Below are 14,758 nucleotides of genomic sequence, written 5' to 3'. Positions count from 1 at the left end.
AAGATGTCATTCTTAATATAATCAAGTGAAATGTATTCTCTTAGAAAGAGGTCATGATCTAGATTATAATGAATCTGAAAGTGGATTTAAATTTGATATTTTTAATAAATTATAAGTCCAAAAATACTTAAGTTAATTACATTAACCTACTACTTGCAGATTTTTGTTAATATGTTAAGGTAATATTTGAGTCCATTTCTCATGTTTAGATTAAAGTCCTATGGGCTTTCTGATGCTTGTGTTAAAAGTTATGGTGTTTCATAAACTACACCATTACATAGGAAAAGGTACTAATTTATATGATGTCAAAAGTTCTGGCACATGTATAGTAACAGTCTGTATACTAAGTCTATGGAAATAAAACTGGATTATGGACAGTTAATGCTGATACTACATTAAACATGTCTCTTACTATTCAAAAAGAAATGTACTATAGGAAAAAATGAAACACATTGCATATAATTTTAATTACATTTCACTGAAATATATGTAAAATCCCAAAAAATAAAGAATAGGAAATTATTAATTTAATCTGAAATTTGTTACAGACACATATATTCAATTTCTCATTATATAGAATATAATATTAAATATTGCAATTAGAAAAAATTATTGTCAAACAGAAAGCAATCAAACCTAATATTTATTTGCAATAGGTAGCCTTAAAATCAGAATGAAATTATTAGATGAAATAAGCATTTGAGGCATATGTAGTACTTATATGTAGTGAGTATTGTGGAACTGATATGGGTCTAGCAAACAATAGCAAGTTGATATTATTGGTTCTACCACTTTAAGAATCATCTTCATAGTGTTCAACCCTTAAATGAACCTTAATAATGGTCAGTCCAGTGCTAAGTGTAACAGAATGGATTCTTCTTTTTTTCTTTGTGAGTCTGCTATCTACATTCTGGATAAAAAGCTAACCTTGTAAACAATATTAAAATATTTATATTCATATGACTCTTGCTATACTCAGATTATATCTACCAGAGAATCTCAATATTCACATAATTAATTAACACATATTTATTTGAAACTATGATCCTTCCTTTTGTTAAGGTAAATATTTATAAGCAGTGAACTATTTAGAAATTCAATTTGTATTATTTTGAAATCACAATATTCTTAATGTGGATAAATAGAGAAATTTAACAGATTACTATGAACAACTCAGTTAGAGGCAATATTAAAGTAAATCTTATATTGACCCAATGAATGACTACACTAAAAATAAGATCATAGATCTATTTTAGGATGGTAAAAAAAGATATACTTCCTGTTATCTTCATGTTGTCTTCAGATTCACTAAATTATAGTACAATGATGAGTTATAATGGATGTAGAAAATATTTTACAAGTGTTACTCATGGCTACTCAAGTTTTTTGTTTCCATACAGCTTAGGATTAAACCTTAGAAGCTTCTCAAGAATCTTATTCTTGTAAAATAATAATGTCTCTCACTAAAAGTATCCCTTACGGGGACATAAAAATGTGTCTTGTATCTAGAAAGGAAGAAGAAGGAGGGGAGAAAGCAGAAAGAGAGAAAGAAGCTAGGGAGGGTTGGTAGAGAAAAGAGAAAAGAGGGAATGGGGAGAAGGAAGGAGGAAAGAAAGGAAAGGGAAAGGGGGAAAAGGAAAGGGGAAGATGGGGAAAAAGAAGGCGGGAGGGAGAACAAAAGCAGAAAGCTTCAAAGGGGAAAAGGAAATGGGAATGGAGGGGGAAAGGGGAAGGGAACAGAGATAAAAGAAAAGGGGGGAGGGGAGGAAAAGAAGGGAGAAAGAAAAGAGGGGAGGGGAAGGGGAGAAGGGAAGGACAGGACAGAAGGGATAAAAAGAGAAAAGGTGAGAAGAAAGGGAGGAGGTGAATAACCAAGATGGTAGTGCAAAGTTAGGAAGTTCTGGGAGCATTCTCCAAAGCAACTTTCAATCTATCAGCTAAACAGACCCTAAAATGAGAAAACCCACAAAAAACAGAGTGAAACAAATTCTCAATTGAAAATAACATGGAGAAACTTCAGGAAAGATCTGATCACATGGGTAAAAGGGGAGTATAGCTCAATGTAAGCAAGAAAACTGGAAAGTCAGCAGAAGACTCTTAGTCACAGCACAACTCAGATTTGAGTTCAACAAGTCAATGGTGAGGGTCCCAACCTGATCTCAGAAGACAAAGTTCCTAGTTCCAAGAACACTAGGCCAACATGTTGAGGGTACAAGGTTGAGCCATCCTAACAAAGAGAATAAACTACTAGAATCCGAAACAACATAAGCAACATCATAGGCAAGCAGTAAGCCAAGGACCAAACCCCTAGCCCCAGCACAAAAAGCTGTAGGAATATGCCTGCTTTGCCCTAGAAGCTCAATTATTAAAATGAGCAAAAAAGGGAAAAAAGGACAAACCATAAAATGCTATTAGTCTGAGAGGGATGATAAAACACCACCCTGGAAGAAGCAGACCATGAGAAAATGCCAACACCTCAAAGGTAGGGAGTATACTGAGTAAACTCTACTTTCAACAGATTCATATCAAAGAGGGAATGATAAACATTTGCAATTGAGTTTAGAAATGTATCCTATGCTTCAGAGAAATAGGAGGGATAAAAAGGGAAAGGACAATGAGAGGCAGGCAGCAATCACAAAAGCAAAACATTAGTGAAGCAAAATGTCAGTGAGCAGGGAGAATGAGAAAGAAAAGTACAAATGGGAAAAGACTGGATGGAGGTAAAGAAAGTTTTTGTACAAATAAAATCATCGTAACAAAGATTAGAAGGAATGCAGAATGTTCTTATTAGGTCCTACAGACCTGAAACTCAACACGTCCCAGACTGAGTTCATTAGCTCCCCCCATCCATCATCAAAAATCTTCTCTTCCTAACCTGCTCATTACTGTTGAGAATATCACCTTCCAGGGGCAGCCAGGTGGTGCAGTGAATAGAGCACCAGCCCTGGAGTCAGGAAGACTTGAGTTCAAATTTGGCCTCAGACACTTAATAATTACCTAGCTGTGTAACCTCAGTCAAATCAGTTAATCCCATTGCCTTGCAAAAAAAGAAGAGAGTATCACCTTCTCTCAGTCAACTATTTCATAGCCTAAGCCTGTCATAGTCATACCTTATTTTTTCCTTCTCTCTTCTCTTCTGACTCTTCTTTCCTTTCTCCCACCCTTTTCTCATTCCCTTCCTTCCTTCCCAATCATGTTTCTGGCTGTGTCTCTCTAAATGGTGTGTCAATTTCTCTGCTCTGACTTTCTCTGCTTCCTTCCCATATCCAATTGATTCTGCTTTCATAGCATTTCTCAAATATGCCCCCTTATTTCCTCTGTCTTTACTAAATCACCTTATATACAGACCACTACAATAGATTTTTGGTTACTCTCCCAGTCTTAAATTCTTTCTTCTAGTCTATCTTTTACCCAACTATCAAAATAATCTTCCTAAACTTCAGGTCTAGATAATCCATTCCCCTATTCAATTAACTGTAGTGGCTATTACCTCTAGTATCCAATGCACAATACTCTGTTTGGTTTGTAAAGATCTTTTCTAACTTTTTTGTTTTTGTTTTTTATTTTTTTTTATTTTTATTTTTATTTTTATTATTTATTTTTATTAATAATGCTGGCTGACCTGTTTCCTGTCTGCTCTGCATATACTATTTTCATGGCAAAATTATTAGACTAATAACTAAAATTCCTGTTATTAGATCAGGTTAAAACTTCATCTTGATCACCATGATGTTTTACATAGCAAGGGAGACTAATCTCTGACATGCACAAACAACATACATTAATCATTTGTCAGGAGGCAGTGTCATCTTTCCTTCAATTTCTGGAAAATCACCTGGACATTTGAACTCATAAAATAATGTTATAATGGATGTTTGCTGGGATCAGAGAGGTATAGAGGTGAAAATCACCAGTTAGATGAGAAAAGTCAAACTAACTCTTGAAACTGCCCAACATCACTGCTGACTACACCATCAACAACACAATTCTTGGGTGGAAAAAGATCTTTTTTAACCTTTCCAGACTTCATGCCTGATTCTTCTTCACATACTATATAATCCAGGGATTCTGGACTCCTTGCTCCCCTTTGTATAAAACTCAACTTCATTCTATCCTCTATGACTAAAGTGTTATCTCTACTCATATCTGCCCCACCCCACTTCAGACTTCCCTGGTTTCTTTCAAGTCTCAGCTAAAATTCCACCTTCTACAAGAAACCTTTCCCATTCTCCAGTTGTCTTAGTTCCTTCTCTCAGAGATTATATCCAATTTATTCTGTAGATATCTTGTTTATACATGGTTGTTTGTATGTAGTTATTTTCCCTCTCCTGTATATCAGATTGTAAACTCCTTGAGGGCAGGAACTATTTTCATCTTTCTTTCAGTCTTTTTGTTTTGTTTTGTTTTGTTTTCAAGGCAGTAGGATCAAGTGACTTGTCCAAGATCACACAGCTCAGTAATTTAATAAACGTATGAGGTTGAATTTGAACTTAGGTCCTCCTGACTCAGGTAGCCTGTATCCTCAATCTTAACATAGTTCCTGGCACAAACTATTAAATACTTCTTAATTTGAATATGTTGCATGTGTTTTTCTTCTCCTCTTAAAGGCCAAATTTAAAACTGCAGTCAATTCTCAATATTAATTATCAACTGGTACTGAGGAAAATGCAAAGATGTGAATTGTCACTGAGAAATCATCAACATCCAATAAAATTTAATGGGTCACAGAGAGGTCTTTATTTTTTTTTTAGTAAGAAAAAATCAGTATCAGAACAAAAGGGTCACATCAATGAGTCCTAGGACAATGTTTAAGTATATTCACTACAATGAACCTTTCAGGTTTCATACCTATGGTTCTACTGCAATCAAATCAAATAGATAAAAGGATTAAGGTATTACTGGAAAGGATCTGGAGATGAAGGGAAATGGAAGGCTGTAAAAATTAAGGGTAATTAGAAGAACCAGAAGCTCTTTACATAATCAATTGACCAATTCTTATCTATTTAACACTTAAGCAGTGAAGACTTTGGGAGATTTTGTTTTGAAGCAGTCCAATAATGGTCTCATCCCTTAAGAACATTACAATCTGATTGAGATTAACAGGTATAAACTTTTTTAAAAAATAAAGAGTAGCACAGAATTTAAGTCAGTTTCTGTAGCACAGATTAGTGTTGTAGTATTTGGAGTAAAGAAAAATCAATGAGTACTGGAATGGTCTGAGACAGGCAAATGGATGGGGAAACATACAAGTAATACAGGAACGCACCACAGATATAGATCCCTATCTCTCCTAGAGGCACACTTTTTCTTCAAAAATTTTTTACAGCTCAGAACAAACTTCCCACCCTCCAAATTCATGTTCAGCTATATCATAACATAGAAACGCTACAAATACTACTTTAACTCCAGTCGTACTGACTTATATCTTGTCACTGAACCCAGATGGCCCTAGATGAGACAATGGAACTAGTGGTTTTGCACAGCCCTTCCTCAATACAATTCACTTGCAAGCCATGGCATCACCTTCCTGATATTATGGGCTTCTTTGAGAACAGAGGACAAACAACTTTAAAAGATATCAACAGGAAAAAGATCTAGTTAAATTTTCATTGAAGTTACTTTTGATAATTTTAAGTTAAGACCCTGAACCTTTCCCTTCCCCTTCCACCCTTGCCTTAATTCTTCCACTGTGCCTTAAATACCTGAATAGACAATAAAGGAGACTATAGTCTCTAATTTCCCAAAAAGAATGGAAATTTGAAAAGCACTATTTTGCTAAAACCACAGCTTAAGTTGACCACTCTATGAGAAGTCTATACTTTGTTTCAGAATAAGTAAGGGTAGAACTCAGAAAAGGGTGCCTGCTTCCCTACCAATTCTAAATTCACTTTGTTGTCAGGTCATTTTGGCAGCTGTAGAGAAGTAACAGTTAAACTACTTGAGCTAATGCTTGAAATGAGAGATACTATTTACCATGAGTTTATATTAGCATATAATAACAACCATGGACCACTCAATCTTGACTAGTAAAATTAACATACAGATTTAAAAACATTATCTGAGTAAATCATAAATATAGCTTTCTAAAAGACTACATGAGAATTTTAAAAAGAAGCAAAGAATATCTAAATTACCAATTGTATATATATATATGGTACAAACACTAATAAATTCCAGTTGCTAAAAACATTTTAAACAGGCTTACTTTTCTTAAGATAGAATACACTATGACCTGAGTAATTCATTCTATCAGATGCATATAAAAGGTAGCCTTTAAAAAAAAACAGACCTTCTTAAACCTTCAGTTTTCAGTCTTTCAGCAGTGTTAAGCATTTATGAATAATGCAATGTCCACCTTTCTGCTCATTTTTAAGATTAGTATCTATGATTATCTGTAAGACTGTTTCCACTAAAGATAAGTAAGCAATCTCAAAGTGTTTCACTGAATCTTTCATGAAATTACCTAATCAGAGTCATACAATTTGATTCTTAATTGGCATCCGGCATAATGTAGAGCCTCTTATAGAATAATGCAAAGGAGACAATTATCTTAATCATAGGGGGCATTTAGTACAAATGAAAAAAATTTAAAAACATTTTTTTCTACATGCATACTACAGCTTAGGAGCTAATGCAAGAGAGAATATTCTAGTTTTCAATGGTTTGGCAAGATGTGGATGATGTTGAATTATATATATATATATATATATATATATATATATATATATGTATATATATATATATCGTTTTTGCTTCCTTGCCTCCTTACAATATAATAGTAATCATCCTGAAGCTTCACCAAGTTATCCAACACACATACACACACACACACACACACACACACACACACACACACACAATCATACCTTCCTTCCTTTCCTAGGAAGAGGATGGTCTCCTTTCTTTTTTGATATTACTTGTTCCTTCCATTACACATCAGAGTAATTATATGAATTCTTTCTCAAAATTTTGCAGTAACACTGTTCAGACCCCTTATAGACAAGAAGGAAAAAGCACTAAAGAAGCTTAGACTCAAAGGACTGAAACGAAGTTTTTTCCAGTGTCTAATAACAAATATCAAACCAAGGACATTTTACACAAATAAGAGTAAGTGGAATTTTTAATTGGGCATCTCTTAAACTCTTTTTAGGAAAATGTTAATCCTATTCTGTTATCTCATAGCAAATCACATATCTCAAGCAAATCACAAATCTCAACATCTATTTCAATAAAAATCTTAACTGAATCCACTAGGAGTTAAGTGAAGTGGAGAAAACTGAGTCAACTTAAAAAAAATTCTTACTGATATAAGCACTACTCACTATGTAAAACAAGTTACATGAAACTAAACAAAAATCTTATCTTGTTTATCTTATAATTTTTAAGGTGTTAAGAAAGAAAGTCACCTACTCATCCAGTGTAATATAATAGAAAATGTACTGGGTCTTAAGATATGGAGAAACTTGGGTTCATATCTGGTCTCTGATAATGACTGAGCTGGATAGCTAAGGGGAAGTCACTGAGAAACATTCTAAGAATCATTTTCTGCATTTGTAAAATGAAGATAGAACTATCTACACCATATACCACCTTAAAGAGTTATGAAGATAAAAGGTGACAATGAAGGTAAAGTATCTTGTAAATTATCAAGCATAAAAATCAATCATTATTCCCAACTTGTTTAGAAATAGAACCAGAAAAAGTCAGTAAAAGAGGCAAAGGAGAAACAGATATTTCAAACCAACTTTTCCTTTAACTACTCTAATAATTACCTAACAAAGATAGCAGAAAGATTAGTCATTCTAATTGGTATTCTAAAGACTAAGCAAGGCAGATCATCTTTCCAGACCAAGAGTATACATTCATCAAACCATCAGGGCCAGAACTAAGCAACTGCACCAGGTCATAATCAAGGATTCTGACAGGAGCTTCTAAGTTGTCTCTTCTAACCCAGATTGGAGATCTCAGGTCAGATACCAGATTCAGGACATGGTCTCCAGCATGACTGTTTCTGACCTGGGGATGAGATGATAGCCTTTTACTTCTAGCTCAGAACGGAGCCCATAATTCTATTGCTCTGTATACAGAACAGAATTAAGGACTCTATGTCCAGGCTCAGAATGGGTATGCCAAGTATGACTCAATTACATCTTGGACACTATAATAAGATTGGGGACTCAGCTCTCCAGCATCGAACAAGCTAGGAACTAGATTTTTGAAGAATTTTTAAAAGACCTATTAAATCCGGAATTAATTTTATTTTTGAGAAGAACATGAAATTACCATGATCAAAAATGAAAACATAATTTATACAAATGAAGAAAATGGGAAGAATATTATTAATCATTGTGCCCTATGATATGCCAAAAAATAACAAGTGAAATGTGTGAATATTTACAAAAAAATACAAATTGCACAGCTTAAAAGAACATGAAATATGGAATTTAAATAACTGTCTTAGAAAAATAAATTTAGCTAGCCACAAATTAACTTCCAAAGGCAAAAAGCAAAAAACAAAACCAGATGGATAGACAAGTAAATTTAGTCAAACATTCAAGAAAAATTAATGACTTCATTGCACAAAATGTTTGAAAAAATAAGAAAAGAAGGGATTCTACCAAATTCTTTATATGCTAATATATGTATGTGTGTGTGTGTGTATGCCTTCATACCTAAAGAGATAAAAAGGAGAAGGAAAACAATTGATCAATATGCTTAATACATATTGATACAAAAGTTAAATAAAATACTAACAAAGACCATATAATAAAGATTATTATTATGACAGATTAATTTATATTAAGAATCTATACAGGAATTCAATACTGGCTCAATAATTATAAATTGTCAACATAAATGACCAGAATAGCAAAATACCCATTTGATTATTTTAAAATATGTAATAAAGTTTTTGACAAACTATAATACTGGTAAAGAGAAATGAAAATTAATCCATTTCTGAGTTTCCATTTCAAAGTTAACAAAAGAGGAAAAATGAAAAATACTAGAAATGCCTACAGAAAACAAGCACATTGATGCATTAGTGGTGGAGTTTTGAAATAGACCAACATTCTAGAAGGCAATGTGGAAGTATACCTTGAAAGTTATTAAACCTACCCTTTGGCTTAGAAATACAAGTAGGCCCCCAAGTAGAAGAGGACAATGTCATATATTTGCAAAAATATTTGCATAAATTCTTTTGCGGTGGGAAAAATTGTAAATTTACTCAATAACATGGGAAGAAATTGTAGATTTATGATATATTAATCTATTAGATTAGTGTTGTTGCATATGAAAAAATTCCAGAAAAACTTAGGAAAATATACAAAGTGAAATGTGTGAGACCAAAGGAACAATTTTAATATAAAATTATCATAAATTTTAATAAAAATCATTATTTAATTTTTAATATAAAATTATTAGCAATACTAAAAGATATTAGAACTCTCATTAATATAATGATCCATCACTGACTTTATAGGAATATCAAGAATACTCTTTACTTTTACCACTGGCTACCCTCAACACCTGCAATATACTTCCCAAAACAGAATTTCTTTCTTTAAGGTACAGCTCAAATATATCATTCTATATGAAGCCTTCTTTAATACTCTCCCCAAGGGTACCTCCTCCCTTTCTTTCCCTGGCTAAGTCCCTAGAATTTAATACTTTTGTATTTATCAACATTTAATCTTTATATTTGAGATGTCTGTGCTATCTGTCTTGTTAGGATTTAAGCTCTTTGCAAGTATGGATAGTTATTTTTCATTGCCTTTGCATTCTTAGCACCTAGCACAGTACTTGGCAAATGCTAGGATAGTCATAAACACTTAGTTGATTAGTCATTCAGACTGCTCAAAGCTGCTTGGTAATAGAGCAACTCATATCTCTAATACTGTATTGCAAATAAAGATAAAGGCAGTTCACTAGAATCTAACACATATTTTGTCATTTCTACATTTGGCCCTTTCTCTCCTCTTACACAGCCATGACCTTTATCTAGACCCTCATCAACTCTCCCCTGGACTACTTCAAAAGCCTCCATAGCAGTCTTCTTGCCTCTTGCTTCTTATTCCCCCTCCACTTCAATCCATCTTCCACTCAACTACCAACATGATTCTTCTAAAATGTAAGTCAGATCATGTCACTCACCTGCTCAATGAATTCACATGGCTCTCTATTATCTGCAGGACTAAATATAAATTCCTATGGCATTTAAAGTTCTTCATAAATTGTTGGAGCATTTATGAATTGGTCCAAACATTATGGAAATATAGACACAGATATAGATAGGCACATGCACCTTTGGCCCAGTGTTGTGACCAAAAAACTTAAAAATAGAAAAAAAGGAAAAGGACCTATATGTCTAAAAATATGGTTAATCGTTTTTAGAAACAAAGAACTACAAACTAAGAGGGTACTCATTAATTTGGGATTAAGTGAACAAATTTTGGCATATTGGTATAAACTGAATTCTACTGGGCCATGAAAAATGAAAAAAGGAGGTGTTCAGACTTAACTGGGAATATATATAAACTGATATATAGAGAAAAATGAACAGAACCAGGAGTGCATTTTATGCAATAATATTATAAAACAAGCAACTATGAAAGATCTAAGAGTCTTGGATCCAAACAAAGTCTAACCACAGTTCCAAAAGAATAATGAAGAAGCATGCTACTACCCACTTCCTGAAAGAGAAGCGATGAACTCAAGATGTAGAGTAGGACATTCTAGATATGGTCCATGTGGGAATTTGCTTTCATTTATCATGTATAATTGTTAATAAGATTTTGGTTTGTCTTTTTTTTTTTCCAAAAGGAGGAAGTGTTTGAAAAAGGAAATAAGTGTTAATCAAAAGTATTTAAAAATTAAACTTCTAAAATATTAATTGCTCATGGATAGACTGAGCCTATAACCAAAATGACAATTGAAACTAAATTAATTTACTTATTCAATGTCATACAATCAAATGATCAAAAACAATTTCATAAAGCTGGAAAAAATAATAAAATTAATCTGGTCAAGAATATCAAGGTAATTAATAAAAAATGCAAGTGAATATTGCTTAGACATATCAGATCTCTAATTATATTTATAAACAGCAATCATTAAAATTATCAAGTACTGGCTAACAGAGTGTTGGATCATTAGAATAGATTAAGTACTCAACATATAGTGGTAAATGACAAAAGTAATGTAGTATTCGATAAACCCAAAGACTCTAGCTTCTGGGATAAAAAACTCACTATTTCACAAAAACTGCTATGGAAATTGGAAAACAGTACAGGAGAGTATAGACCAACATCTTACATTGTCTACCAAGATAAGGTCAAAATAGGTACATAATTTAGACACAAATGGTGATACAATAAACAAATTAGTGGAGCAAGAAATAGTTTAGAGAGATCTATGGAAAGAGAAAGAATTGTTCACCAAAGAAGAGGGAGGGTATTATGGGATGTAAAATAGATAATTTTGTTTAAATTTAAAAGGTGTTGCACCAACAAAACCAGTGCAACCAAGATCAGAAGAAAAAAAAACTGGAAAATAATTTTTATAGGAAGTGTTTCTGATTAAACCCTAATTTTCTAAATATATATAGAGAGAATTGAATCAAATTTATGAGAATATGTCATTCCCCAATTGAAAATGGTCAAAAGATATGAATAGGAGGGCTTTGTTTTGTTTGTTTTTGTTTTTAGGTTTTTGCAAGGCAAATGGGGTTTAAGTGGCTTGCCCAAGGCCATACAGCTAGGTAATTATTAAATGTCTAAGGCAGATTTGAACTCAGGTACTCCTGACTCCAGGGCCAGTGCTCTATCCACAGCATCACCTAGCCTCCCCAGGAGGTTTTCTGATGAAGAAATTAAAAGCTATAGTCATGTAAATAAATGTTCTAAATTAATATTGATTAGAGTATTACAAATTAAAAATAGCTCTAAGGTACCATTTCACATCTATCAGATTGGTTAACATGAAAGAAAAGGAAAATGACACATGTTGAAGATAGTGTGGGAAAACTTGGACACTAATGCATTGTCAGGGGATTTATAAACTGATCCATCCATTTTGGAGACTAATTTGGAACCATGCTTAAAGGGAAATCAAATTGTCATACACTTTGGTACAGCAATACCACATCTGGGTTTGTATCTCAAAGAGGTCATAAAAGGGGGGGGGGAGTCTACATTTACAAAAATATTTATAGAAGCTCTTTTTGTGGTGACTAAGAATTGGAAATTAGGGTTGCCCTTCATGCAGGCAATGGCTGAACAAGTTGTGACATATCTGATTGTAATGGAATATTACTGGGCTACAAGAAATGACAAAAAGGCAGATTTGAGAAAATTCTCAAAAGACTTACATTAACTAGTGTAAAATGAGGAAAGCAGAACCAGAACAGTATACCCTATAACACCAAAGTTGCACATTGGTTAACTATGAATTACTTAGCTATCGTCAGCATTACATATCCAAGACAATTCCAAAGCTCTCATGATGGAAAATGATATCCACATTCAGAGAAAGAACTGGTGGAGTCTGAATGCAGAGTAAAGCTTACTGTTTTCATTTTTTAAAGCTTTTCCATGGATTTTCCTTTAGGTTTATTTCTTTTTTCACAGTATTACTAATATAGAAAGGTTTTACATATTTGCACATATATTACCTATTTAAAATTCTAACATTTTTAGGAGAAAGGGAGGAAGGAAGGAAATTTGGATCTCAATTTTTTTTTCAAAATTACTGTTTAAAAATGCCTTTACAATGGCGGCTAGGTGGCACAGTGGATAGTCTGGAGTCAGGAGTACCTGAGTTCAAATCTGACCTCAGACATTTAATAATTACCTAGCTGTGTGGCCTTGGGCAAGCCACTTAACCCCATTTGCCTTGCAAAATCCTAAAACAATGTCTTTACATGTAATTTTTTAAAAAAGATGCTATTTAAAAAATAAAACTCTACCTAATGTAGCCACTTCCTACCTTTATAGACTTCTTATACTTTTATTTCCTTCTGTGATTCTGCTGCACTTATCTACTTGTTTTTCCCATGTAATACACCATCTTTTCTTTCACACCTATAATGCTCCATCCCCTAATCTCCATCACTTGGTTTCCCCAAATTCAAACCTTAGATCAAATACCATCTCCTGCAGGAGACTTCTCCCACTCCTCCTTGCAGCTGTTAATGTCTTTCCCCTCACATCCTGTCTGTACACATTTTCTAAGTGTCTACTTGTCTCTCCAATAGAATATAAACTCCTTGACGATTGGAACTTTTTCTGTCTTTCTTTGTATCAGTAGTATTTATAATTTGGTCTCCAATTCACAGTAACCATTTAAATACTTGATGGCCAACTGATTATTAATGCCACTTTCCTATTCCACAATTCCTCCTTTTGTGATAGAAAGAAAGGTAAACCCTGAAAGAAGAATGTGGAAACTGGCAGAATGCTAAGTGCATTCCTGCAAACATTTTATGTTTTGTTCATCGAAGCTAGTGGCTAAAAGGATGGTACAATGACTGCATGAGTAAAGTGGGGTGAAATTATACTGTTTTCTGATACTACTAATTTTATTTTTTCTTTAAAGCCTGGCAATTACACTTCCAGTCCTGACACAGACACACAGACACACACACACACACACACACACACACACACACACACACAGAGATCACATATACAATTATTATTATGAAGTCCCAGAGTTTCAGATAAAACCCCTTACATTCTTACCTGTTATTTTATTGAGGAAAAAAAATGACACTATGCTTCACAGTACAAGATTTCCCACCAAACAACAAAGCCACCAAATGTAGTTCATATGAAAGTCAGGTGTTACCCATAATAATACTTTTTATAAAAAAAGACACCAAAAATGAAGCAGAAAGGATAAATTTAATAAATCATGTTTCTTTGAATTGAAAAATATAAAAATAACATTTAGTATTTTTTTTAAAAATAAAGTAAATTTGAATAAGTGAGAAGGAAGGCAAAGATTGTAATCTTTATTGATGAAAAGATTATATAAATGTATACTTATAGACACAAAGTAACAATTTGGTTTACTGTTTTTATATACACACACTTCTATGTATTTAAATGTTTATGAATAACTAAATACATTCACATATTCAAAGTTGGATATTTGAATAAAGAGCTATAGTTTTACCTTTCAGACATATACTGAATTTGAGGTTATGCATAAATCCTTTTCCATTTCCCTAGCATGCTACTTTAACTTCTTAGCAAAGGAATCAGGCAATACCTTTTGCTTGTCACATTTGGACTATATGTTTCTAACCTTTCTTCATTCCTCAACTTACAAATGCATTTTTCAGTTTCTAAACCTATAAAACTGATAATTTTCTAAATTGGATGAGTGTACAGTATGTATACAACTGTTAATAACTATAAAAAGCAGCAACTATATTTTGCAAAAACATTTGTTTCTTGAATAGTCTCACAGAGTAACTAAAAACTCAATAATGTAGATCTCATAAAAAATACCATGAATACTTTCAGAAATTCTCTTAAAATGATATATATATTTTTTTAATTATTAAAGTATCTCTGTTTACCTGTCTAGGCTAAGATTATGTGCTAAGATTGTGAAAGGATAAAAATTTAAACTGCTTATAATAATCCAGGAGTAATATAATATCCAGTAGTTAAAAAACAAAATGTAAGAAAAACCAAAATCATGTCTTTAGCTGTAGATGGGTTTCACATCTAAAAAGCAATCAACTGTATTT

General features: G+C 33.0%; 1 protein-coding gene across 1 annotated transcript in view; it reads right to left on the bottom strand.

Annotated features, from left to right (window-relative positions):
• Window positions 1-14,758, bottom strand: part of ENTREP2 (endosomal transmembrane epsin interactor 2) — a 734,130-nt gene that overhangs the window by 472,122 nt on the left and 247,250 nt on the right. The gene's annotated exons all lie outside the window — the stretch shown is intronic.

This window comes from Macrotis lagotis, chromosome 4 (assembly GCF_037893015.1).
Source record: "Macrotis lagotis isolate mMagLag1 chromosome 4, bilby.v1.9.chrom.fasta, whole genome shotgun sequence".
Taxonomy (NCBI): Eukaryota; Metazoa; Chordata; class Mammalia; order Peramelemorphia; family Peramelidae; genus Macrotis; species Macrotis lagotis.
Note: the sequence above shows the minus strand (reverse complement) of the source record. Positions and strands in the feature narration are given on the sequence as shown.